The following is a 27,591-nucleotide window of genomic DNA, read 5'->3' as shown; positions in this document are numbered from 1 at the left end:
CACACAGCTGTCTCTGAACTGCTCTGAAAAAGCTAGAAGCACGGTTGGCTTCCCAGAGTCTTTGTTTCAAATTCAAATCAATTTAAAAAATCTAAATTAAAAAAACAACAACGACAACAACAGTCTTTTGGTGGTAGAATTGTTAGCTGGTGTGGCAGGGAGAGAACGGGACCAAAGACAGTAGACTCAGTACTTTATGATCAGATCTGGTTTTCACGCTCAGCAAAAGTGGAGCAATTAACCCAGGAAATCCTCTTATCGCCATGAGCAAGGTTTGCGATGGGTGATTGAGATAGGATCCCTTTCAGTTTCACGTAGGCAGTCCTCTGAAGCTTCTGGAGTTTATCAACAGCACAAGGCTTCAGGCTCATGGAAATGCACATCAGAAGTGATTCACATGTGTGCATACATACGCACACATACACAGACACATATTTTTATCCATCCATCCATAAATGATTTACTGAGAGTACATTCCCTGAGGTTTCCTGCTGTGTGGGAGGCATCAGGGGAGGTCCTGGCGGAAGAGAGGCTACGTCTATCCTCAGCTCACACTCCAGTGTGGGAGAATGATGTTCAGTCTTACACACACATGTAATGCCGCCAAGTGTGAAAGAGGATTTTTTTTTTTCAAATGGTAAAAGAGCAAGAGCGTGAAGAAACCAGTCTTTTCATATGGTGTGGCTGGGATGGAACTTTCTAGAGGACAACTTATGAGAAAAGCCCTTAATATTTGGTTCTCCCACTGACCCAGAGAACTCCAATATCTAGGAAGTTGTTCTAATTGAATGATCATGAATATACACACATTTGAGGATGTTCTTCGGTACTGTCCTAAAAAAGGAACAAAAGCACAAGAAGCAACCTAAATATCGAACAATGGGACATTGTTTACGTAAGTGATGGAATTCATAGATGGGAATACTAGGGATCTTTAAAATGTAGTTGGGAAATACATAAGGAGTTAGGACGAGGTTAATTTAATAATGAAAATAAAAAGACTAAAAAATTATCACACAATCCCATTTTTAAATATCCATACTATTTCCCAGTCTAAATGTTCACTGATGTTTTCTTTGTGTGACAGCATTATGGTAGTTTCCGTTTTTAAATTTTGGATTATCAGTGTTTCCTGATTCTGTACCAAGGGAATCTCTTACTTGATAAGAGAAAAGGGACAATTACTTAAAGACAAGGCTTTTTAGGTCAGTGAGGAATAGTGAGGATTGGGGATGAAGTCTCCACCACACATGCGAGGGTGCCCACACTCTAAGTACGGATCAGCTTTGACAAACAGGAGGTCAAGAGAAATGGCTCGTGCTAGCTGATTTGACAGAAGAACAAGAACGCAGGCAGACTTTTTGCTTAAAAGTGGTGAAAATTGTCTCTTAATGCCGGTGGTGCTAGAACACACATTTTAATGGGCGGGGGTTGGGGGATCCCATAAACTAGGCATTCTGAGAGCCCCGTCCCCGGAACTCACGTCGCACAGGTAAGCATCGTCAGAAGGAATGGTTCAGCCCCGCTTTCAAACATCCACCTAGAGAAGTTTCCTTCTCTACGTTTCCTGGTGAAACTGTGCTGCAGAGGGGGAAGGCGACAGAGCCAGAAAGAGGAGGACGGTGGGCAGGGCGACACAGCATGGGACCAGGATGAACGTTACAGTATCCAGCTGGTCACTGTACTTTCCCATGTGGTTTCTGTATCGGTTGGTGTTCATGCAGTTGAATGAACATTTAACCCAGATACAACTAAGGAGCAAGGGAACTTACTGGCTCAGACAGTTGGAAAGATCTAAAGGACGGCTTCATTCCAGGGTGTGAGAAGTGCCATCGGGATCCTTCTCTCTACTGCTGTCCCTGGGTCTGCCCCACTCTTAGACCTGCCAGGCGCCTCCCTGTAGCTTCAAGCACATGTCTTCACAACACCACGTCCGAGGGTCTGATGTCTCATAGGACAGCTTCATTGCCATACAAGTCCTAGGACTTCCTCTCTCCCACTGGCCCAGACTGGGTCCCGTGCCTATTCCTGGCCAAGCAATGTGACTTTGGGGCTAACACTTTGGCTCACGCCTCAAGCCCAGGCTCTGACCAGCATGGGAGGTCTGTTCCACCTGCTGTACTCAGAGTGAGAAAGAAAGAAAAATTTCCAAAACCAAAATGAGGATGGCATTACTAGGAAGAAAGAGTGGATGCTACAGAGTGAAAAAAAGTGTTGTTGACTAAATTGCTATGTTTTAGACGGAAAAATATATATTAGGTGAAAAATATTCTCTTTGGTTATTTCTAAATAGATAGACATTTGAATCAATCCAGGAATATTTCCTTTCCTGTCTTAAGACTTATAAAACATGTTTTTAAATATTTTTTAAAGAATTTATTTATTTGAGAGAGAGAGAGAGACAGAGGGGCAAGGAGAGCAAGAGAGGGGGAATGGTCATAGGGAGAAGCAGACTCCCATTGCACAGGGAGCCTGATGTGGGGCTTGATCCTGGGACACCAGGATCATGACCCAAGCCGAACGCAGAGGCCTAACTGACTGAGCCACCCAGGTGCCCCGTTTTATAAATTTTTTAAAAAATTTATTTATTTGACAGATGGAGATCACAAATAGGCAGAGAGGCAGGCAGAGAGAGAGAGAGGAAGAGAAGCAGGCTTCCCGCTGAGCAGAGAGCCCGATGCGGGGCTCGATCCCAGGATCCCGGGATCATGACCCAAGCCGACGGCAAAGGCTCCAACCCGCTGTACCACCCAGGTGCCCCCCGTTTTTAAAATTTTTATTACTCTTTGGAAACGGTTAAGAACTTGGTAATTTATATTACCATTTTATGCTTATAAATTAATATGCCCATGTATGACACTATAAATCCTAGAAATTACAGAAAGATACAAAGAACAAGATAATCACCCCTAATTCTACAACCCAGAATATCAAGTATTTGGCAACTCTCCTTTCACTTTTTTATACGTATTTGGTAAACAGCTGAGATCGTACTGATACGCTATTGCCTACACTGCTTCTCTCACTTCATTTCACAGAATAAGCTCTTTATCTCAAACTTTAATTTCTGATGGCTACAAAATTTTGTTATTTTTAGAAAGCATTTTACTATCATGGTGTATGCTATATTTAACAGAGCTTTTAATAACCTTTGGCCTCATCTTTAAGATTTCCTTAAATTCAGTTCCCTGATCTGCGTTTTTATATATATATATTTAAAGATTTGATTCAGAGAGAGGGAGAAAAGAGCATGCAAGTGGGTTGAGGGGCAGAGGGCGAGAATTGCAGACTCCCATCCAAGCAAGGAGCCTGACGCGGGGCTCGGTCTCATGACTCATCATGAGATTATGACCTGAGTCGAAATCAAGAGTTAGATGCTTAACTGACGGAGGCACCCAGGTGTTCCAATTTCTGGGTTTTTTTTTTTTTTTTTTTTTTGGAATTTTTTTTTTTTAATTTTTTATTTTTTATAAACATATATTTTTTATATACATATATTTTTATCCCCAGGTCTGTGAGTCACCAGGTTTACACACTTCACAGCACTCACCAAATCACATACCCTCCCCAATGTCCATAATCCCACCCCCTTCTCCCAAGCCCCCTCCCCCCGGCAACCCTCAGTTTGTTTTGTGAGATTAAGAGTCACTTATGGTTTGTCTCCCTCCCAATCCCATCTTGTTTCATTTATTCTTCTTCTACCCACTTTAAGGCTCCCTTATCATAGCAGAATAATTTAATTAGAAAAATGGCATATTCTCCACATTGCAACTGAGAAGTAACACCTGAATCTGATCAACTTTCAGCTAAGATAGCTTTTTACTAAATATCCGGAATAAATGGCTTCCTTAAGAAAGATCTTGCTTCTTCAAAGGAAACATCTCCCAAATTATTTAGGACTTGTGCCACGACCAAAATTTAGATGTTGAATCTAAACTTTGGTCCACTAATGAGTTTTGGATTAAGATTAACCAGCATTCAAGGCAGGCTATGTTTACCTGCTTGACGGGATAATGAATCAATGACAGTTTTTAAGGGAGAAATGTGTGTTTGAACTTCCTCCAAGTAAGTTCTTGCAATGCGAACTTTTTAGATAAATGTCAAAACATCTGTACAGGGAGGGTTAACATATTGCAATTTTGCACGCTCCTACACACAGAGTAGCTGACAAAACCCATTGGAGGAAACAAGGTGGACTAGAAGATTTCGAATAACAATTGATTTCATCTTCCCTGACAGTGTAGCAGCCACCAGAACCACATGTCTCCGATTTTCCATAACGATTTTCAGTGGAGTTGGATTTGGTGGATGGCCAAAAGGAGCATCCTGCTTACCGTCAGCTTCCTTCTCTAAAAAATGTTCGTTCAAACCCTCAAGATCCAGACATGCTAAACACAAATATAAATTAATCCAACCTGGCACACCGCCATTTAACTGTAGCAGTGCACAGAGCTGGGTGTGTTGTTGAAATAGTGTTTTAAAAAGTAATAGATTTTTTTTTGGTTTTCATCAGTCGCAAAAGGACTATAAAGCTATTTTTCTGGAACAATGTTCTCTGAATGCTGAACTTCTCCCGTTACTCACTCCATCTGTCTTCATGTCTCAGCCAGAAGTGCAGATTTTACAGTCCAAAGTGGAATCTTTAACCCTCCCGGCCAGCAACATCTAAATCCCATGTGTCAGACTCACACTCAAACATTGCTCCAGAAGACTGGAGATGACTATTTTAAGCAAACAAAAATTTTACTAAGTTGAAAATGAAAGAGCCAAATTCCAAAAAGCATTACACACAAAAATCCCCCAGCTCTGCCTTTCTTACCCATCAGAACTGTGTGTGATTTTTCTGGGTTTCAGGATTTCAACACAACTTTTTTTTCCCCCCCAATACAGCCTTCCCTGGCTCTTGGTTATGGTGACATGATATGTATTCTGAGTTATGCGGAGGAGTCTGCATGAACACGTCCTTCCAGAGAAAAAGTGACTTTCTTTTTTCGGGAAGCATTTCCCCAGAATATACAGATCAGCGGGGAGCCTGGGGGATGGCACGTGGCCTTTATAATCAGCGGTGGACCCAGGTGCCCCCGGATAGTGTCTTCTGGCTTTCTACTCCACACCTGTGGAAGGGATTTCCTTTCTCTGTGTTTCCCTCACTCTAGACTCAGGTGAAGACATAGGGGATTTAACAAGGAATCAGATGTCACCATTGGTCTATGATCACAAGTCAACACACCACTTGATCTCACTTCATTTTTGTTTTTTAATGCGGAGAAGGCGCTAGAGGAAATCTACAGGCTTTGCAGAATGAAAAAAGACTGCTGGAAATTCTATTTGTAAAAGACTAAATTCCTTAGACTTAGTGAACATTGAGAAAAGATTTTAAAGTAAGGCTTTTCCAAAAAAACCTCACAATACTACTTGGTGATAACATAAAGTTGGGAAATATAAAACATGAATAAAAGTGTTCCATAGTCCTACTAATCACCATACATAAATACTGAGCACATCTTATTGTATATTATATATTAAACAAACATTAAAATAATGACTATACGCTATATGGTTTTGTTCTTGGCTTTAATTCGAAAGTCTTCTATTTTCTGTCATTGAACATTTTGTGAACACATACATTTACTGTCTACATTATATTCTATATAATGGATAAACTACGATTCAACTTTTCTCTTTTTACTGTGTATTTGTACAGTCTAAAGTTCTATGCTAAAATACATAATCCTTTAATAGACACCTTTTATATGAACCCTGGTTATTTCTTTATCATAAATTCCTAAACAGAACTTCAAGGCTCTTGAGGGCCAAATCCCTCTCCAGAAAGTTCTATCAATGAACCCTTCCATTGACATGAAGTAAAAATGTCCACCCTGCTACCCTCATCAGCACTGAGTACTGAGTTTAAAATATCGTTTGCCAGTTAAAGAGGCATGTGCTAAGATTCATTATGGGGAAGAAATAGTGGTTGGGATCAGAGGGGTCAGGACATTCCCATTTTAGAGATAAGCAGAGCCCAGTAGCGGGCAGGCTACTTTATCACCGGGCACACCGATAAAGAATCCTGAAGTCAGACCTTCTAGATTCAAAACCTGGCTTTGTTATTTACCAGCTGGGTGGTCTTGGATAAGGTATTTACTAACCTTTCTGTGTCTCTATTCCTTCAGCTAACAATCTCAAGGGCTATGAAATTTTTTTTTCTAAATTTTTTATTTTTTATAAACATATATTTTTATCCCCAAGGGCTATGAAATTTAAATTAGATAATGCAACTATAAGGTTGCGGCTTAGCTACCATTCTGTTACAGTGGTGACAAATCTGTAAATTGTAATAATTAGAATATCATTTTGTAGCTAATTAGCACATTAGTGCTGTCAAAGTGCTTTCATGCACATTTACTAAATTTCATTTTGAAGACCATTGTGGATGGTAGTCAGGGCTTGGTAGGGCTAAACCCTTTTCAGAGATGAGAGATAGAGAAAAATTGAAGCTGAAAGAGGTAACGTGTCCATGGTCCATAATGGGCAGAACCAGGATGATCCTGGCCCCCGCGTCTCCTGAGCCTGCACCGTGCACAGTGTCACGCCTTCCACTGGCACAGGACAGCCTTCAGCATCCCCGATGTGATCCTGAGATAGGTTAATTTAAATCAAATGTACGTAGAAGTTCAACTTTCTGTGACTAATTGAAGATTTCCACCTTGGGGTAATGATAGTCCACCTCCTGGGCCCAAGCAGAGTCATTTGCTTTCTTTGTGTGTTCAGACTGCTCCCCTTTTAAGCCCCAAGAACCCTGGGTCATGAGATGCCATTCATACAGCAAGCCAGGCTACTGGCCCTGCAAAAGGGCTGCTGATTAGAGAAATAGTTAAACGAGCAGACGATACCCAAGGCTCAACTCCCCAAACCCTGACTGGCACTGTAGCTTTTGTGTACATACAGAGTATGTGCGTGCACGGTGCATCTTCCTTGGAGCCTCATCCTCTCTACTCAGGTCTTCCAGATGCACTTTTTCAGGGCTCAACCCTCTCTCCTTATCTAGTGAAGCTGTCTGGAGAAGGAAATCTGCTTGGGAGGTGGTAGAAGACCAGTGTTAGCATCTGCTTTCCAAGTCAGCAATAAAGGCAGAGAGAGGTTAAACCACACTGTCCTGGCCCCTGGATAGAGAACCAACCTCTCAGGTCTCTAACAGAGATGGGGTCTTTAGCTTCTGACTCTCTCGAGCTCTAGAATGCTTCTTGGGTCAAGGGGAAAACTCAGGGTCCTGCATGTCATGTTGAAGAACCCAGATTTAACAGCTGTAGATCGGGAGAATCACTGTTGTTCTCTGGGGAGGGGAGTGCCATGAGTGACCACATGGGAGTTCCACAGGTGCCATCTGTGGAAAGGGGACTCCAGCTGGAACCAAGCAGTAAGAGCCGATGAAGACAAGACTCAAGTCTGAGGGAACAAGCCGGGAGGGGAGGCTATCCCAGAAGCCCCGAGAGAGGAAAGATAAGGGAAAGATCTGAGGGGATGGATACAAGAAATAATTACATAGAAATTTAATCCAGAGGCATGCTGAGAGATTGGATGTAGGAGAAGACAACTTCCGTGCTTCTAACAAAGCTGTGAGATGCAGTACGACTAACCTTGGAAACAACACATGAGGAGGAAGACGGTGGGGACAGAAGACTGAATCCAAACTTCTAGAATATCAAGGACATGAGTTCAGCCCTCAGAAAGCCCACAGTGGAGAGAAAATTTGGGAGCCCTCAGCTGCGGGGGGGGGGGCTGTGGATGTTGAAATCTTATGAAGTCCTGGGGTACCCCAGTGAATGTACTGGGGGAAATGGTCAGAGAGACAGGAGAACCAGGGAGACTGTGTTTAAGAAAGTTGAAAGGGTAAAGAGCTTAAAAAAAAAAAAAGACGATAAAGAGCTTTAAGGACAAAAATGTGCCTCAGTAAGAGTGGAAAAATGAACACCACATACAACAAGAAGATCTCGTGTTCTGAAGAACAATTTCAGGAGAGCAGCATGGGCAAAAGGCTTAATACTGTGGGCTACTTGAGGGGGAACTGGATAAAAATGAAATAATGGAGAGAGTGAACACGGATGATTCTCTTAACAACTTTCAATGCTCAGCAGAAAGGGAGACTAACAATAGCCAGCAGGAGTGCTGGAGAATTTTTTTTAGGTGAGAACCCAGAAAATAACTGAGTGAGGACAGCGAATAGGCCAAGTTCTTTGAAGAAGTAGGAGGGAAGGCGGTCAAGGTCAGTTTGGCTTTGACCAGGAGGCTGGACATCCCATCCTCTGATGCTAATTTTCAATTCCTCTATGAGCTGGCATTCTTAAAAGTGACATGGCTTCTGTAATTTTCTGGAAAATCTGGCATGAGCTGTGGTTCATGGCACAAAACAGAGGATGAGAATAGTGAGACACATAGAATTTCCATAAAGCACTCCTTTTCCATTGTTCTAAAACAGTTTTCTTCTCAAATACTGTGGCGATCAATGGCACTAGATGTTATTATACAGATTTCCCAATTATTTTGACATTGTCTCATTCTAGTACTGAATCTATTGTTTCTTAAATTACTAATATTTTTCTTAAACACAGTATTTTAATCAGAGCTTTATTATAATGAGAAAACTCTTCTATGTCAGCTAAGTGATGGCCATGGCCAAGATTTGACGGATTCAAGACAGTTCAAGCAAAATACCAAAATGCCCAGTTGAAATGTCCCCTAGAGAGGGCTGTCTTGATAAATACATCTGAGTACCTCAATGTTCTTCCAACATAAGTAAGGGATCACGGAGTAAGCTGAATGATTTGGTACCCCTCTAATCAACTTGCTGGCCATGCAATTACTGAGTAAAAAGAACTCCCAACTTCAAAAAAGAAATTCTCCAGACACCTGAAATACCACCTCCTCAGTGTCCCCGCCAGAATGAAGAGATACATTCAAGATAAAAGTAAAAACCACATTCACTTTCAACCACATGTGATCTTTCTCCTTCTCCTGTTCAAGAATCTCATGTGTTACCGAATCAAGCCTCTTACTAGAAAAATAAACAAGAGAGGAGCAAAAAGAAGTTCTCAGGAACAAAAAAATATTAAGTACCTACTATTCATTTAAGAGACTATATGTAAGACAAGAAGGTGATACGCTCAAATGGGAGCCAAAACACACAAACATAAAACCTTTCAAGTCCACGTCCAGCTGGGAGAAGTGAGCAGCAGAGATCTGGGTTGGGGGGGGGGCAGGCTTTCTGCAACAGAGAGATAAACAGGGCAGCACCCCAGGAAGAGTTCTCAGATGATGGGAGATCAAAACTGGTTATCATAAGCCATGTCTTTGACAATTCACCAGAGGATAGCAGGTTAGCAAAGGGATAAGTTCAAGACTGTACAGGGCTTCTCGAGGGCTTGGCAAGAGCCGAAGATGCCTACAGAATGACAGAGATACGCCCACATGGATGAGAAGGGGACCCATGGTAGAAGGGCCTTGGGGACAACATGTGGGAGCTCTGACGCGGGAGCACATGGGTACAGCAGTTGCAGTAGTGGTAGTTAAAAAGCACACGCCCTTCAGCGTGGGACGAAAGCCCATTTTGTCCTAAAGACGGTCCTAGAAATATATAATAAGTCAACTAAGGAGGGCTAGAACCTAAAAGGTAAGGAAAATACTGTATCACAGGAAGAACGTTGGAGTTCAAGGTAGGATATGTGAATCCCAGGCCCAGGTCTATTAGCTGACCCTCCTGACTTCAGACAACTCACTCTGGCCATCTGCCCACTGAGCTCTTCATGAAGGTGGTGTGGACACACAGTCTTAACCCTACAGTTCTAACATCTGGATTTCATGTGATAACACTTACCTCATAGGGTTGTTTGGAGTATAAACCGACATAAAACACGTAAAATTCTTATCACGATGCTTGATAGAGAACAAGCACTCCGAGAAATGTCAGTTGCCTTTGACATACTATGACTGAGAATTATTTTAGGATTTGGCTGCTTTGCACGTGTGTATGTGACTCAGGTTGACAAATGCACAAGACTACCTGTCCGTTTTTGGGAGCTGAGTAAGAAAGTTTCCTGGTTGAGAGTCCACCTGCGAAGATCTCAGGATAATACACGTTTCACCCAAAAGCCAGAGTATGTCGATGTCAGGACAGCCTGACTTACACCTGCTCAGGTTTCAATGTACTCCTTAACCCCCCAAAGGGCCCCCAGACTTGAAAGCTGCAAGGCACTTAGAAGCAGGCCTGGCGGAGCAGCAGACATTCCTAAAGTATTAACTATTTTACCCGTCCGGTCACTGCTTTGAAATGATGGACCCTCCAGGTCATCACAAAGACGCGGCCCCTCTATAGTCAAGACAAGATGTGAAGATGTTCCATGCGTCCTTGTATTCTAAATGAAGCACACACAAAATCCTCAGCGGATTAGAAACCAAGTAGGCAAGGACCCTGAACAGTGTTCTTCCGCAGAGCTCCAGGCGCGGACTCATTCTCCAGAAATAACGACCCTTCGGAGACTATCATTACATCATCATTACATCATCATCTCATCGACACATATGCTGGGGACAAACCTAGAGGTCGTCTGTTCAAATGCTGAGGATTCCTTCATCCAGCTGACAGGTGCTGGGCCAGGGGCCAGCAGTGCTGAGTGGGAGTGAGTTCTGGGCTCTCGGGAGGAGAGGTCACCCAAGAGGGACAGACGCAGACCCTCAATCACTATGCCAACCAGGTCCAGATGCCCCCGAGAGGGACCCAGTGGAAGTGGCATCGCTTCTCCCTTTGCCCCCCAAGACAAGCATGTGCCGCACTGATTAAATTTGTTTTTATAAAAACCAACTTCCATGTCATTTCCATCTACAAGACCCCGAATAAACACACTTGTGGCCTTCCATATAGCTCTCTATTTCATGTTCTTACATTGTGGTCTTTTCAGGGGCTGACAGTCTAGAAGGCAGGACATGTGTCAGGAAACATGGTTCACAGGCCATTCAATTCATCTTTCCCAATGACGGGGCCAGCAGTGTGGACCGGCCCCCTGAGTTGGCTTTACCTACCCAGCTGCAGGTGCTGTGTTTCACGGGGCTGGGAGGAACAGGGGTAGTATTACTAAGTACCAGTAACCTGCCTCTCCTTTTCTCGTAGGTTGTCTCATGTCGTCCCCCAAATCCCGTGAAAGCTCAGGACACCCAGTCCGCAGACTGAAGCAGCATTCTCACCGATCTTTTTAATTAATTAACCTGGATTAATTATAACAGCCAGAAACAGGAAGGAGGGGAGTGTGACTTCCTGACTGCAAAGTTCCCATTCTTTCCACCATGTTATTCCACTTCAGACTCAGAGTAGGAAGATTTCTGATTACACTTTTCTCTTGGGACAACAGTTCTATAAAATGAAAAGCTGCCTGGGCCTCATCCATTCTCCTTACGGTGAGCCCTTGTCCACTCCTGCCGGATCCCATCAGAGGCGCCCAGGACTGCTGTGCGTGCCTAGTGATTGTAACCTTCTGTCTGGAGGGTCACCAGCGCCTACAGGCTTCAGAGCACTTTGCTCATGGTGGAGGGTGAGGAACCAGAAGGAGATGATCAACATAAAAGGGAAGTATTGCATTGGATGATTTCCTTTTCATAATATTTTGAAACCTTGGTCCTAGTTTTTTTTTCTCCCTCCTCCCCAATGCTATTCTTGGTTTTCATTCCATTATGTTAAGTATATGTTCAAATAAAATCTTCAGAGATAAGAAAACATAGACTACAATTAGAAATGACATTTTATTCTGAGCACGGCAAGTTCAAAAGAAATGGACCGTGAGAATTGTCAGGGGACAGTGAGGGGTTCAGGATATCCGCTGTACATCCATACGATTGTCCATTACTTCGATTATGAATCTATAATGTGTCTTTTGAAATAGGAAATAAAATGGAAACTTACACCAAGGCAAACTTGGTTAGGACACTTAAAATAACTAAACCTTCCCACAGAAGATCAGTTATAAAGAGAGATGTAAGTAGAATAACACTTTTTTATATTGCTTTTAGTCCATACTTTTCCAATTTTATGTTCACACAGGCACATATAAAAAGGTACAAACTCTAATTAGCATGCATAACTTTTCTAAAGAAATGTGAGCACCATGGAAATAAAGTGATTTTTCACATTATTCATATTTAAAGCATTTTAGGGTGAAACCTACATACAGAGATCAGCATGAAAATTATATAGTCAGTGGAAACAAATGTTTATCAAATAAAGATCTGTGTAACTATCATCCAGGTTAAAACACACCCAAATTTCTCTTCCATGCCATGTGCCTGCTCCTAATTTTTATTTTATTTTATTTTTTTAAGATTTTATTTATTTGAGAGAGCGTGTGTGAGAGCAAGCCCAAGCAGGAGGGAGGGGCAGAGAAAGAGGGAGAAGCAGGCTTCCTGCTAAGCAGGGAGCCTGGTGTAGGACTTGATCCCAGGACCCTGGGATCATGGCTGAGCTGAAGGTAGACACTTAACTGACTGAGCCCCCCAGGATCCCCCCTAATCGTTAATATTTTAAAACAAAGTTATTTTGCTTTTCCATGTGCAGAAATGTTAGATCACCTTACACAATCCAAGTTACTCAGGAGATCCATTACACATACGGGTTATATATATACATGCATGTGTCCATGTATATATCTAAAGATAAAAATACATTAATCTGTTTACCTAAGTAAGTCATAACTTCAGTTTGTGATGACAATCGTCACAGGACTCAATCATCACATGTCCTGGGCATCCATGATCTTAGACCTGATTCAGGTCATTGGGAGACCTCAAACAACAGGAAAAAAAAAAAATCCAAAAACAATTTGGAGAATCATCATCATGACCATTTCTTTTAAAATTGCATGATTCAGGCGTGCCTGGGTGGCTCAGTGGGTTAAAGCCTCTGCCTTCGGCTCAGGTCATGATCTCAGGGTCCTGGGATCGAGTCCCGCATCGGGCTCTCTGCTCAGCAGGGAGCCTGCTTCCTCCTCTCTCTCTCTGTCTGCCTCTCTGCCTACTTGTGATCTCTCTCTGTCAAATAAATAAATAAAATCTAAAAAAAAAATTGTTAAATCTTGATGCTGGAAAGGTACTAAGAAATGTTGAGACTCTCAAAGTCAGTGAATGGAGACTTAAGATTTGTCAAGAGAGGGGTACTCATTAAGCACTGGCCTTTTTTTTGTAAAAAGGCAGGTTTTCATCAGTAGTAATGATAGCTATGTAAATTAAATTTATTTCACACCCACTAGACTGGCAGAAACCCAAAAGTTTGATATAACCAAGTGCTGATAAGCATTGAGAGCAACAGGAACTCTCAAATACTGTAGTCGTGAGTGAAAATCAGTACATTTCAGAGAGCGATGTGCATGCCTGGGGAAGTTGGGAATGTGTGTATGCCTCTGTAGCTCCAGTCCTAAGTGCTCAGAGGCCTGGGACACTGAGAAATTCATGCACACGAGTACAGGGTACCTATATAGGTATGTTCACTGTGGCACTGTTTTTCATAACTAAAAATTTTGGTAATAACCCAAAAGTGCATCAACAGGAGAACGGATATATAAATTGTGGCTTAACATACAGAAAAGTAATATCTATTTGGATATAGTAATATACAAAAAGCAAGTTGAAAGGATAGGTCACGATACCATTTCTGTCAAAGTTTACATACTTGAAAGTAATAGTATTTATTGCTAAGGAATACATACATATATCAGCATAAAGACATTTCAAGAAATATAACAGTCCTGGGGCACCTGGGTGGCTCAGTGGGTAAAAGGCTCTGCCTTCAGCTCAGGTCATGATCCCAGGGTCCTGGAATGGAGCCCGGCTTAGGACTCTCCACTCAGCAGGGAGCCTGTTTCCTCTTCTCTCTGCCTGCCTCTCTGCCTACTTGTGATCTCTGTCTGTCAAATAAATAAATAAATAAATAATCTTAAAAAAAAAAAAAAAAGAACAATAACAGTCCAGATTTGGGATAGTGTGTATCATGGGAGAAGGGTACATGGATTTCAATTATTGGTCATGTTTTATTTTTTATTTTTTCCAGGTGAATACAAGATGTTTTCATGATACTCTCTAACATCCGTAACGACAAAATATTTCATCTAAAAAATACTTTCTAAATTAAGAGTGAGAGAAGAAGAGCACTTCTAGCCCTTACTAGTAGGAAAACTTTGGTCCAATTAACCTCTATGAGTCTTCATTTTCTTATCTGGCATGGAGCATTTTGAGGGTCCAATGACATGCCATCTTTGAGGTTATCTATATTGTAGAAATACATATTGCATTTATTATATTCCATGCAATATTCACAGTATTTCAAAATAACTCATTTAGTCCCCATAACAGCCCTAAGAAGCAAGTACTATGATTATCTGGCACACAGCAGGTACTCAGGAAATCTTTGTGTCCCTTCACTGGGCTCACGGTCTTCCTTCTTTCTCTCACTTTCTTGAGCAACATGACACCACTTCTAGCTTTCTTCTGTTGTCAACCAGACTCCTTCGAATACTTCAGCATATGCGAGAAAGAGGTCTGGATTTTAAAATTCTCAAAACAATGCAAGAGAGAGATCTTTATGTACAAAGTTAAGGTTATCTTGGGCTGGGAAAATATTGTCTCTTCCAGGGAAACAGAGCAGAGAAAAAGTCCAGGAGAACCACAACATGGTAATGATGACAGTTCAGAAACAAACGAGAGCAAAATGGTTTTAAATGGGTACTCTCGTTTCTTGATGCTAAACAAAATAAAAGAACATTTTGTGTTCTTCTTGTTTTTGCTAGCTTATAAACTTGGAAAAAGTGAATTCTCAGGGCATAGCTGCTGGGAACATTTGTGAGACCTCTGACGTCATCAGCTGATATTTAAAAACTATTTTGGGCTGGGGTTTGTCAACTGTTAATGTCATCTATTTTATATTGGCTCTGATCCATTTTCAAGGCTGCCATTTTCTAATCTTGTCCCTAAATTTCAAATTCAGATTGTAGAGTTCTCTCTATGGTATTCATAGTCTCTGTGGGCCACGGTGGGCCATGCCAATGGGACATATACTAAGAGTACAGTTGCCAAGTTTATCACGCCAATAAAGTCCACAGCATTCAATATGTATTCTCATTAGGAACCCGGCTAATCCTTCTGTTCTCATTATGTTTTCCACCTCATCCATCAAAACTGAACTTGAACTACATGATGTACCTTAATGGGATCTGATTCACAGCTCCACCCTTTCCCGTGAGCCATAGGGCAAGTCACTAAATCTCTTCAATGGCACTTTCCCCATCTAGAAAATGGAGATATTAGTGCTTACTTTATAGGGGCATTATGGAGACTAAATGAGCTATTTTAAAACAACTTGCAGAGTACATGGAACACAAATGTGTATTTCTAAATTAATATGGTTATGGCTCAGCTGGTTGAACATCTGACTCTTGGTTTTGGCTCATGGCATGATCTCAGGGTCATGGGATCAGCCCTGTGTCAAGTTCCATGCTCAGTGGGGAGTCTGCTGCTCTCTTTTTACCCCTTCCCTCACTCTCACATATGGATGCTCTCCAAATGAATCTTAAAAAAATATATATGGTTATAAATAAGCTACGTTTGCAAGACAAGGTGATATCTAATAAAACATCTTGCTTTTCATTTAGTATGTCTTAGAGATGATACATCTAAAGATTTATGGTCCCATACAGCAAGGATGACAAGAATGATATGAGCACATTTCAATATAGTACAGGATAGCTAGAGTAAAAGCTACAAAATGGATAAGTTCATTCTAAAAAACTCCATGATAAATTTCAGGTAATTCCCAAGTTTCAAAGAACTTTGGATAAATGTTCATCTTCAGTTGCCCAAATATACATGAATATTTGTTCTCACGTCCATCCATAAAGAAGATCTCTGATAAAGCCATTATTTTTCAGTAAAACTTAGCTCCATTAAACAATCATAAACAGGTTTGTATCTATTACTGAGATACTCTCAAAAAGGAACAACGCTAAAAAACAAATATTTCAGTGGACATCTCTCAAACTGTCACCCCTGTGTTCCCTCCATAAAACATTGATATCTTCTTGGCCATCTTACTAAGTAACACAAATTCTCAAAAAAGTAATTTAAGGGCACTGAAATTTGTTCTTAATTATGGGAACTACTAGCCAAAGGCACTACCATGACAACTTGAAGATCAACGCCTAACATGGAGGAAAAAGAGAAAACAGCTGGAAGTAAATCACATGTTGTAGACACTAGTGACGCTTACAGGCTCTCTCTGTTCAAGGACTAGATTGGCCTCAAAGGAGAAAACTCAGGAGTCTGAGCAGACTTCTACAATGACCCCAATGATACCTGTCTCCTGGCATTTATCCCTTTTGTCATCCCCTCCCCTTGTGGGTAGGCTGAATGTGTAGTGACGTGTTTCTAACCAGCAGATACGGCAAAGGTGAGAGGATGTCACTTCTGATTAGGTTAGGAAAGACATCCATCTTGACGGCTGGCTCTCTCTAATGCCTCCTTGGTTTGCATGCGTGATGAAGTGCACCGTAGAGGCCCATTTGCAAGGAATGGATGACGGGCTTCTGGCCAATAGCCAGTGAAGAATTGAGGTCCTCCACCCAATGTCCCTTGAGTAACCAAATCCTGCTCCCAACCACGTGATCTTGGGAGCAAATTCTTCCCCACTTGAACTTCAAACAGACCACAGTCCACAGATGTTTTATTGTGGCCTGTGAGAGGTGATGAAAGACAGAACCCAGCTCAGCAGTGCCTGACCAGCTCACCGACAGAAACTAAGATAATTAACATGTATTATTAAGCTATTCAGTTTGGGGTTATTTTGTTATGCAGCAACTAACACAAGGTCTATGAACTGGTGAAAATCAGAAAAGGCATGAAGCTATTTGTATTAATACTATCCTAGTTCTCCAGATCTACATGAATCTGATCATATCTTTTTTCTTTTAAAGATTTTTTGAGAAAGAGTGAGCACTGGTGAGCATGGGGTGTGGTAGGGAGGGGGAGTTGGCAGAGCGAGAGGGAGAAGCAGATTCCCCGTGGAGTGTGTGGGGCCCTATTGGGCACTCCAGGATTGTGACCTGAGCCGCCCTGACTATATCTTCTGGTTCCTCAGAATCTCTAAACTTCCATTCAGCAATTCGGAAACTAAATTAAGAAATTCTCCGAGGTTTCTCCCCAAGGTTGTATTGCCAGATTTGCTTTAAAACCCACATAAATAGTAAAATAACATGATTTTCAGCTTCTTTTAAATCGTGTTATACCAGACTGAGAGTTCTATTTATTTTACTTCTATAGTCCTTTTGTTTTTGAAAGATTACTTTGTAATAATCAACAGGCTTTTTCAAACTCTACATGACCTTGCACCATGGGGAATTCTGTTTGGTAAATTCTCTGTAGGGGTCATACTTTATTCCCCACCTCCAGAATTCTTTTTGAGAGGCACTTGATTGATTTTGAAGACCAATGCATGATCTTGAGTCATAAAATTCTGAAATTTTATTTATTTATTTTCTAAAGATTTTATTTATTTATTTGACAGACAGAGATTACAAGTAGGCAGAGAGGCAGGCAAAGAGAGAGGAGGAAGCAGGCTCCCTGCTGAGCAGAGAGTCCGACGTGGGGCTCGATCCCAGGACCCTGAGACCATGACCTGAGCCGAAGGCAGAGGCTTTAACCCACTGACCCACCCAGGCACCCCTAAAATTCTGAAATTTTAGATAGTCCTCTCATTTCCCATGATGAATAAAAGAATGGGATTAATTTATAAGCCATTAATGTATACCTTAATCCATTGCTGCTATCTTTGAGAAATTGATAAACTTACTATAAAGCACTCCTTAACATCTCCTCCATAGAGGAAGGCAGTTAAACATGTTAGGATTTTTATTATTTGTCTTGGGTTTTTGTGTTCTTCATATTGCCTCTAATCCAAAGGAGTCCACAGTTCAATCTTTATCCATTATCTGAGAAAATTATATACAGGGTCCAGAAAGGCAGCACAATTTAGGTCTCTTATAAAAATGTATTAGAATAATTCAGGGTCAAATAATGTTCCAGTGAAGCTGAATGCCAATATTGGCTGTGTTATATTTGGATTCTTGTCGACCCTGGTATGAGGTTGGTGGTAATGGAGAGGAGGGTAAAGGGTATTGTCATTCTATGATTGTTGTTGGTGGGGTGGGGGAAGTTCCTTTTCGACTTCTTACAGTTTCAAACTGTAGTGGTTTAGGTTAAAGTGCCAATACAATCAATTTTCTTAACTACTTCCAAAAAAGAAACCAGTCTCTGTTGTGAGGTTTTATTTCTAAATGAATTCAAGTTCTAAAAGAGGTGTCGGCAAACAATGGCTCTTTGTTTTTGTAAATAAAGTTTTATGGGGACATAGCCACACCCTTTATATACTTCCTGTGTACGGCTTCTTTCACGCCACAAGGGCAGAATTAAGCAGTTGTGACAGACCACCAGACCCATAAAGCCCAAAGTATTTAATATCTGGTTCTTTGAAGAAAAGGTTCACAGACTTCTGTTCCAGAAATTAGGTAGAACTGTTAGAAAAATAACAAATCCAATTCAGGCTATTTACCTCTTCCCCAGAGGCATTGGATCTGGAGTCCAAAGAATGACATTTGTATCTATATATCATCTCTACGAGACAGGGCAATCTTAAACAACTCATTTCAGTTCTTTGAGACTGTTCATTATTACTGTGAGATTATTATCTGACTCATTTCTCAGGGTTGCTTAAGGACATGGTACAATTTATATGGGGTGACTTAGTAAAGAGCCCAACTTTTTTTCACTGTTTATCAGTATGATGTCTACTTTTCCATTTGAGGAATTAAGTAGACTTACCTTGAAAATTTATTCACTTAAATTCTAGTCAGTTTTCCTTAAAAGTCAGAAAAGAAAATCATGAAAAATGTGATGACTGGAAGCCAAAAATAAGGAGAAGATGATGTCCATAACCAAATGACAAACCATAGGCAAAATTCCAGATTAATTTAAATGAAGCTTTGCAATAATAAGAGGGTTGCAGGGATCATTTGGAATCAAGATTTACTAAGTATATATGCTTTTCAAATATTCCCATTACTTTCCTGGAGAAGAGCAAGGGGAAGTGCAAGCGATGGGCATATCTGGATTTCAACAAGAAATTTAAAAATCTCTTATAACCTCATTGAGGTCAAGCTGGAAAAACTCATTGTGGATGGAAGGTACTACTAAGTCAATTGTTCTAAAGGAGACGAATGGATTGGCATCCAGCCTTGGCCTGGAATTGTTCTACATACTTAGTAATGACCTGGATAAGAATTTTGACCAAAACTTGCTTAAAATATGTAGGTGACCAGAAAATGGGATGGATGGCAAAGGCAGAATATGAAATTTTCCACAGCATTTCACTGTCTAAATATATTTTCATATCCATTTTGTGTGCTCTGCATCTCAGTAAACTGCCTGTTAAATAATCTAGGCTTTACCAAACTTGGTTAAGTGGGTACCATTCCCATATTCATTTTACATGGGGGGAAACGAATTCAGCTGGTGGGGGGCAACATTGGGAGTCAATCTTGTGTTCTAGTGACGTGTCTACTGTCTCTCCACCATGCATGAGCTGAGTCAGGACCCCAAAGGATCAACAGGCTATAAAGAATACGTCAGTTCTAATAAAAGAGTAAGTATAAACAATTCTAAAAACCAATTTCAGAAGGTTAGAATGGAAAATAAGGGGCTTAAGAGCAATCTGCAAAAGGGTTTAAATTTTTTAGTTAACCAGAAGTTAAATGTGGGTTGCTCTATGATACAGCTGCTATTGTGAGAATACTATTCAGCCATAAAAAAGGAAGAAATCCTGACATTTGCAACAACATGATGGACCTTGAGGGCATTATGCTAAGTGGAATTAAGTCAGACCTAAAAAGAGGAATCCTGTATGATCCTACTTATATGTGCAATCTGGAAAAAACAAACAAACCAACCCAAACTCATAGCAACAGATCAGATCAGAGGTTGCCTGAGGTGGGGGTGGGGATGATGGGGTGGGGATTGGGAGAAGGTGGTCAAAAAAGACAAAATCCCAGTAAAGATGAATTAATTCTAGGGATGTACAACATAGTGACTATAGTTAAATACTGTACTGGGTATTTAAAAGTAGTGAAGAAACTAGATCTTAAAAGCTCTTGGCCCGAGAAAAAAATAATTTATAACTAGATGAGGTGATTGATGTTAACTTACAGTGATAATCATTTCTCTATATATACATTCATCAAATCATTCTGTTATATACCTTAAACTTGTACAATGCTATACCTCAGTTACATCTTCATAAAACTGGGGTAAAAGATAAGGCTTCTAGACATGTGGTATCCAAAAGGTCCTGCTGGATGCTATTGTTCAGATTACCTAAAGGGCAGAGTTCGGGCCCAGGTGTCCATATTTAAGGGTCTCTGGTAACTGGAGCCATCCAATAGAGATCAGCATGTGGAGTGCCCCTGATACTGGCCACGGGAAGAAGTGCTTAAGGAAAAGCATGACGAGAGGGAAGACACAGGACGATACACCCACTGTATTCAAACAGGTGAAGGGATATGATGGAGAAGACCTTGGATTTCTTCTAGCTCTTCTCACTGAGCAAGGTAAGAATGAAAGAAGAAGAGTCTTCCTTGACAGAAGAGTCTTTCTTTCATGACAGAAGAGTCAGGATATCAGGAGACAGATATCTGCTCAATTAAAAAATCTTTCTTACGGGGTACCTGGCTGGCTCAGTGGGTTAAAGCCTTGGCCTTCGGCTCGGGTCATGATCTCGGGGTCCTGGGTTCGAGCCCCGTGTCGGGCTCTCTGCTCAGCAGGGAGTCTACTTCTTCCTCTCTCTCTGCCTGCCTCTCTGACTACTTGTGATCTCTCTGTCTCTGTCAAGTAAATAAATAAAATCTTTAAAAAAAAATCTTTCTTACAACTAGAGTTGTCTCTAAGAGAATTCTACTTTCCTCGCTAGGTCTGCATCCCCTATTGCTGAACAGTATCTTGGATGTATTCCTACTGAATTTAGGGGGTATCTAGGGGCCTTAAAGAATTTAGGGGGTATTTGTAGGGTATGAGGTCTAACAACCTCTCCAAACATGAGATTCTAGAATGTCTATGAATAATTTATTCATATAACCTGATAATTAATTCTTGTACAAAGAACTTCTCAATGGAGACCTAAAGTTCCACAGAGAAGTTGCATGAACTGAAAATCATAGATCTGAAAAAATTTTATACCTATGGATGTTTAAAAAAAATACCATAAAGGATCAGGAGAGAGGATGAGATCACTTTAATGGACGGAGAAGTCATTCTTAATGTTCTTGAGCTCTGTGCTCACCTCTAAAAGAGGCAAGCACTGTTTTTTAAAAATTTATGTAACATTGTTGGGAAACTAGCAGCACTGCTATCAAGTGTCTTGGCCAAGAGAGTCCAAGAAAGAAGAACTGAAGAGTGCTTTGGAGTGGCGAAACATCACCGACCACACATCCCTTCTTCCCCTAGGGCAGGAATTCTGGCTCCCTCTCTTCCCAGCACCCTGAAGGGCCATTGTGTTAGTGCCCCCATGTAAGTGAACCTCCTCCCAAGCTCTGACCCACCAGCATCCTTCTCTTTTTGGCCACAGTTGGCTTCCCCAACACTGCTAACCTCATGAACCCCACCAGGGAGGAAGACTGATTCCTTCAAGACCCAGCCAAACTCCGGCCACCCAGAAGTGACCTCTTTCCACTTTTTTGAAAAGTTCTTCTAAATTTTTTATAGAACAAGCCAAAGAGCATAATTAGAATCCTCCTCAGAATCTTGGCTTCCTTCTCGGGAAGTCCTAGACTTTTCTAGCTCAATTCTAAGCATTTCATACTTCACCATACGTTAAAAACTACCCGGGGACTATTAAAAACACAGGGGCCAGGACCTTGACTCAGTGTGGGGGAACACTGGAATCCTGCACAAGTTCTCTGTCCCCACGAGCCCAAGGAGAAACCCTGCTACAGAATCCAGAACTCTACGCCAACATTCTTTAAACATTATTTAGGGAGTCTTACAAGAAAGGTGCAATAAAATATTTTTATTTTCCACCCAGAGAAAGACTTAATTTTTTCTATAGCAAATATTTTAGGTTGTAAGAAGGAAACCGTTTTGTCATGCATATATGATTTTCAGTTAAGTTAGGCAACAGATCTTAAAAAAAAACAAAAAACAAAAAAAAACCCTTAGCCATCCTCATGTTTACCTAAGACAGGATAGTACAAGGATTCTATCCATGAAACCAGTATGTGAGAATCTAAAAGCAAGTTCAGATTTCTCAGAGTTCTGGGATTCTCAGTTTGTGTTTCAATGAGTGTCACCTGTTCTGCAAAACGCTGAAAAGGGAACACAGATACTCTGGAAGGAGCATATATATTTTTTTCATTATAAAAATATTCGTAGGAAATAACACATTGCATGCTCTATTTAAATATTTACATTGTATAACATTAAAAACTAAGTGTACAGAATGTCTAGCACAATAAAGATAATATATAGACAGCTGAATCAAGGCATAACAGAAACAACCACTTTAATAATTCGTCTCAGTGATGTACTGGGTTGGGTGTTTTTCCTAAATTCCAGAAAGAAGTGTAAATCATTACTGGGTGCTGCCTGTGGTCCACCTTGAGACTTAATGGATCCCCCTCCATGTAACTATAAACCAAAATATAATAGTCCTGAACATATTTGTCCGCTAAAAAACATGTTGCCTTCAGATGCTTTTTATTACTGAAGAAGTGTTAAGGAAATGCCCCCTCTGTTATGAAATAAAAGCTCTCAGTATGTTTCTATGCCACTGCTTGATCCTTGCAAAAATCGCCAGATTTGATTATCATCTTGCAAATGATCTCTTCGAATTAAATGAGCCTTTGTCTTAGGTCTCACACACACCTGACCTTGCAGCAGCTCTGAACTAGAAGAGAACAAGGCTTCCTTCGGGCCCGTCCTCTTCGACGGGTGTGGCTTAAAGAGCTTCACAGCACGGAAGCTAGTGGGGCTGTTCTTTTCCTTGCTAGGGAGAGGAGGCTAAAGAGAAAGAGGAGGGAAATGTGGCAGGGATTGGTTCAGGTACCAGGAGGAGGGAATGCACGTAACAAATGCCAGCTCTGACTGACTTCCCACAAGTGAGTTCAGACAGTAATGAAGGTGTCCATCTGCCCGTCACCCCTTCCATGACTCAGCCCTGGGTTGACCTGTACCCATTTCACACTGGGGTCAGAAGATGCCGTGAGTAGTTTGTGCTGCACTGGACGTCTAATGGAATGGGTACACTGAGTCACATTTTCTAACCACTCCTCATTCCTAATATGAAGTTTGGTTCCAGACACTGAAAACACATTTATATATTTTTTGTTAATATCATCAATTTAAGAAGCTTAAAATTAAGTCATAAGAAATATGCCTCTTATTAGGAATTACAAGGGATTCACAGAACTCTATTTTTCTGCAAGACAGAATAAGCTTGAAGGCCTTGAAGAGAACAAGAAGTCAAGAGAGAGGCTCTCCGAGCAGAGCGTCAGTATCCAAGGAAACTTCTCCTATGTTTTAATATTATTATTATTTTTTAAGATTTTATTTTATTTTTTTTTCAGAGAGAGAGGACAACCAGGAGGAGCAGCATGCAGATGGAGAAGCAAGCTCCCTGCTTGAGCAAGGATCCCAATATGGGACTTGATCCCAGGAACCTGGGATTATGACCTGAGCTGAAGGCAGACGCTTAACCGACTGAGCTACCAGGCATCCCTTCTCCTTCATCTTCTACTGTAACTTTATGTACATCTGTACATGCATAGACACACGTGTTTTAAGGAAGCCTCCCTTCTTCCCCATCATGAGAGCAAGGAGTACTCATCAGAAAAGATTCCAAATAATCAGAAGTTAAAACAAAACTGAAAAGTAAAAACACACTCCCCAACCCAATTTCGTTCCAAACCCTTTTCTCACTCTGGTATATATTTACCTAAAATTCTGTTTTCATGAAAGTGGTGACACACGATGCCTATTTTTCTACTCAACAATGTTATCTGGAGATCATTCCACATCAGCATGCATTTAACTAATTTTAATAAGGCTGCTGGGAATCCCATAGTATAGATGTACCGCAGTTCAGGCATTCTCTTACTGATAGACTCTTATGTTACAGTTTATTGCCATTACCAGTAATGATGTATAAGCATCCCTCTGTAATATTCTGGGGAACTTACGGAAATATTTTTACACATAGGAGTATTTTTACATGTACAAGTGGAATGTGCTGAGTCATGCACATTTCTCATTTTGGTACGCCCTGCCAAATAACCTTTTAAAAGGGCCACACTAATTTACACTCCCACGCAAACGTGGAAGATCCTCCCATAAGCTTGTTAACACTAGATATTAACTAGATACTACAGATCTGTCACTTTCCTAATGAAAACAGCCTCTTTGCATTACCTTGAGTGCTAACAAAATTGTGGGGTTTTTCATATTTATTACTCACATTCTTTTTTTTTTTTTTTTTTTTTTTTTTTTTTACAGATTTTATTTATTTATTTGACACAAGTAGGCAGAGAGGCAGGTGGGGGTGGGGTGGGGAAGCAGGCTCCCCACTGAGCAGAGGGCCCGATTCCGATTCCGGGCTCAATCCCAGGACCCTGGGATCATGACCAGAGCTGAAGGCAGAGGCTTTAACCCACTGAGCCACCCAGGTGCCCAACATTCCTATTTCTTTAGCGAATGGCCTGTCATACAAGTAGGAGACTGTTACATCGGTGTTCTATAGTGAATCATACCTCATTGTTCGTGCTCTGGTGTTATTACCACCTCCACTGGACTTGGCCAAGTGACTTGCTCTGATCAAAATGTTATTAGCAAGCATGACTCATTGTTGAGGCTTGTTGAGAAATGCTTATGCAGGGGGGCTGTTTCCTTTGGAAAGCTCACCTTTAGAACCCTAAGTCACTATGTTAAAGGTCTAGCTTCTTTGCAAGAAGGACCTCATGGAGAAAGAGATGTCTGGCTGTTCTACTCACTTATTCTACTGTTCTACTCACTTGTATGAGAGCCCCAGACAAGCCAGGGAAGAAGCCACCTTGGACATTCCAGCTGAGCCAGCCCCAGACTGCAGAGCCATGAGGCATACGAAATTGGTGTTGACTCAACCCAGTGCCCTTTGGGTAGTTTGTTCAGCAGTGACAGATAAACAAAGTCCTTCATCCTTTTTTATACTTCTGATTTGTAGAAACTTGTTCTATTTGGGGAATATTAGTCCTTTATCCATTATATATTCCGTAAATATTTCTCTCAGTTGGCATTTTAAACATTTTAATCTTCTGTATGGCAAAGGTTATGTAGTCAAATCTGTTAATCTTCCAGATGTTGTCTATAGAAATTTTAAGGCAATTTATTATCTAAGTTGATAGAACTCTGAGTTTTCCACGGGAATCTCACTTTGATCTCTAGAGCTGCTCCTTTCCTCTTCTCAGAAGGGAAAGATCTGAATAGGATTTATTTTATACTCACCTAGGGGGGAAAAACCTTGTCGTGTTACTCTAAGTTATTTTGAACTCTTACACATTTCTCATTTTGATACAGCCTGCCAAATAACCTCTTAAAAGGTTATATTTTTTGGCTTACACCAATAATTCATTAATTCATGGGTAGTTCTAGACAGTGGTGTACCTATAAGAGGCATAAAAGGCTTTTAATGCATATTTAAGATAATTTTTATTGAATAAAACACAACTTGAGTTCATTAATTGGTCTATTCTATCAACAATTCTTAATTGGATGCTTTGGGGGTAGCTAGATTCACAAAGCATTAAAAGCATGGTCTATGGCCACAGGATGTTTGTAATGTAGATGGGTGGGGATGTGTGGACAAAAGATCATAACTCAAAGGCTGGAAGTATGGGTGGTCAAAGGAGAAATCAGGCTAAAGAGTGGGGAAAGGAGAAAGGCCCAGGTTCCTGGAGGTGGTGCCATGGGGGCAGAGTCTCTAGGGCTCTGTTTGGATATGAAGATGGACATACGTGAGGCATCAGACAGAGGGAACTGCAGGCCCATGGCTCCCCAGGGAAGTTGTGTGTGTGACCGCAAGTTGCTCACTTTCAACCTTGGAAAAGTCACTGTGGGCCACATCAAGGATGACATCCAATGTCAAGGGCAACAGCCAACGCCAAGGGTGACATCCAATGCCAAGTTAAGAGTGGGACTTATTTAGCAGGGAGTAGCCTCATGAGATCTGGTCTGTGAAGATTATGCTGGGAGTAAAATGGATTAAGGGAAAGAAGTTTAGTAAACGTACTGTTAATGCCCAGTAAGAAGTATGTGGAGTTTGAAGTAGGACCACTGAGCCTGTGGTCAGAGGACTGGAAAAGGCAGGGGAGTGAGGGGAGAGGGGCATTTCCAGGACAGAATCAAAAGGACTTGGTAATAACTAATTACTGGTGAGCTCTAAGGTATCTGAAAAGAACAGCAGATAGAAATCTCAAGAATTTCCATCCGTGATAAGAAATCACACATCTAGTTTAGCCCACGGCTTATCCACCTGCAGCAAATGGGGGAGGGGGTTGATTCCTAGAGCTTGGCAACAGGAGGCACTTCACGCTCTTTTAAAATTCTGGCATCAAAAACGTTACCTTTGGGGTTTATCTACATATTTTGACTCTCTGCTTACGCAATTCTCTCATTTCCTTCACTTCCCTGAAGAGCGAGTGAGCCAGGATGCCTCACAGAGGAAACCTTGGCAAAGCAGGATCTGGGCACAGGGAACCCCTGGAAATCCAGCTGTCTAGTAGCTCAGGCCAGACAGTTGGGGATTCAGGCCAAGAATCCTCCTTGGTCTCACACTTCAGGAAACGACTTCGTCTGCGGACAACTGAATAAGCAAAGGGGAGAGCTTTTCCTTCCACCGCCTCCTGCGACAGCGCGCCCCCAGGAGGCTTCTTCCTCTGACACTCAGAGGCACTTCCTGATCATAAAAAACCTAGATGTTTCTCCCTCTTGTGTAGCCCCGTCCTCCTACCAACCTCTCCCTGGTAAATATTTAGGTCAAAAAGGTCAGCTAGAGCCACAGGAGAGAGAAAGCTGCACGCAAGGGGAGGTGGTCCCTACGGGGACTTGAAACCTCCAGATGGGACACACACGAAGTGTGTCCCCCCCCCCCCCCCGTGGGCCTTCTCTTAGGAGCATTCAGTTAAGCCAAGCAGTGGTCAAGAGTCTTATCCTGAGGGAACGATTTATTCATCCGTTTCTGTTCGTTTCCTAGAAATCTTCCCATTGGTGAAGTGTCTTGACTGGCAGCTGGTGGGCAGACCTCTGGGCTGAGGATAGACTCTAAGCCCAAGACACAGAAGGGACTTGGGGTATCAGCTCCGGAGACAACAGAAAGAGGCCATCTGGTGACCTCATCAGCAGAAAAATCTATGGTTCTGCGCCTGGTAGTGAAGATGAGTACAATCCAGTTTAAAACTTCCTTCAGGCCAAGGAGGAGAGAGCTGCTGGGCAGGTGAG

The 27,591-nt window shown here is 41.5% G+C and overlaps 1 protein-coding gene across 3 annotated transcripts in view; it reads right to left on the bottom strand.

The window, feature by feature from the left end:
• The window catches only part of CCBE1 (collagen and calcium binding EGF domains 1), a 226,822-nt gene that overhangs the window by 73,303 nt on the left and 125,928 nt on the right, over positions 1 to 27,591 (bottom strand). The window lies entirely within an intron of this gene.

The sequence above is a fragment of the Mustela lutreola genome, chromosome 11, assembly GCF_030435805.1.
Source record: "Mustela lutreola isolate mMusLut2 chromosome 11, mMusLut2.pri, whole genome shotgun sequence".
Taxonomy (NCBI): domain Eukaryota; kingdom Metazoa; phylum Chordata; class Mammalia; order Carnivora; family Mustelidae; genus Mustela; species Mustela lutreola.
This window is presented reverse-complemented; position numbering and strand designations above follow the sequence as displayed.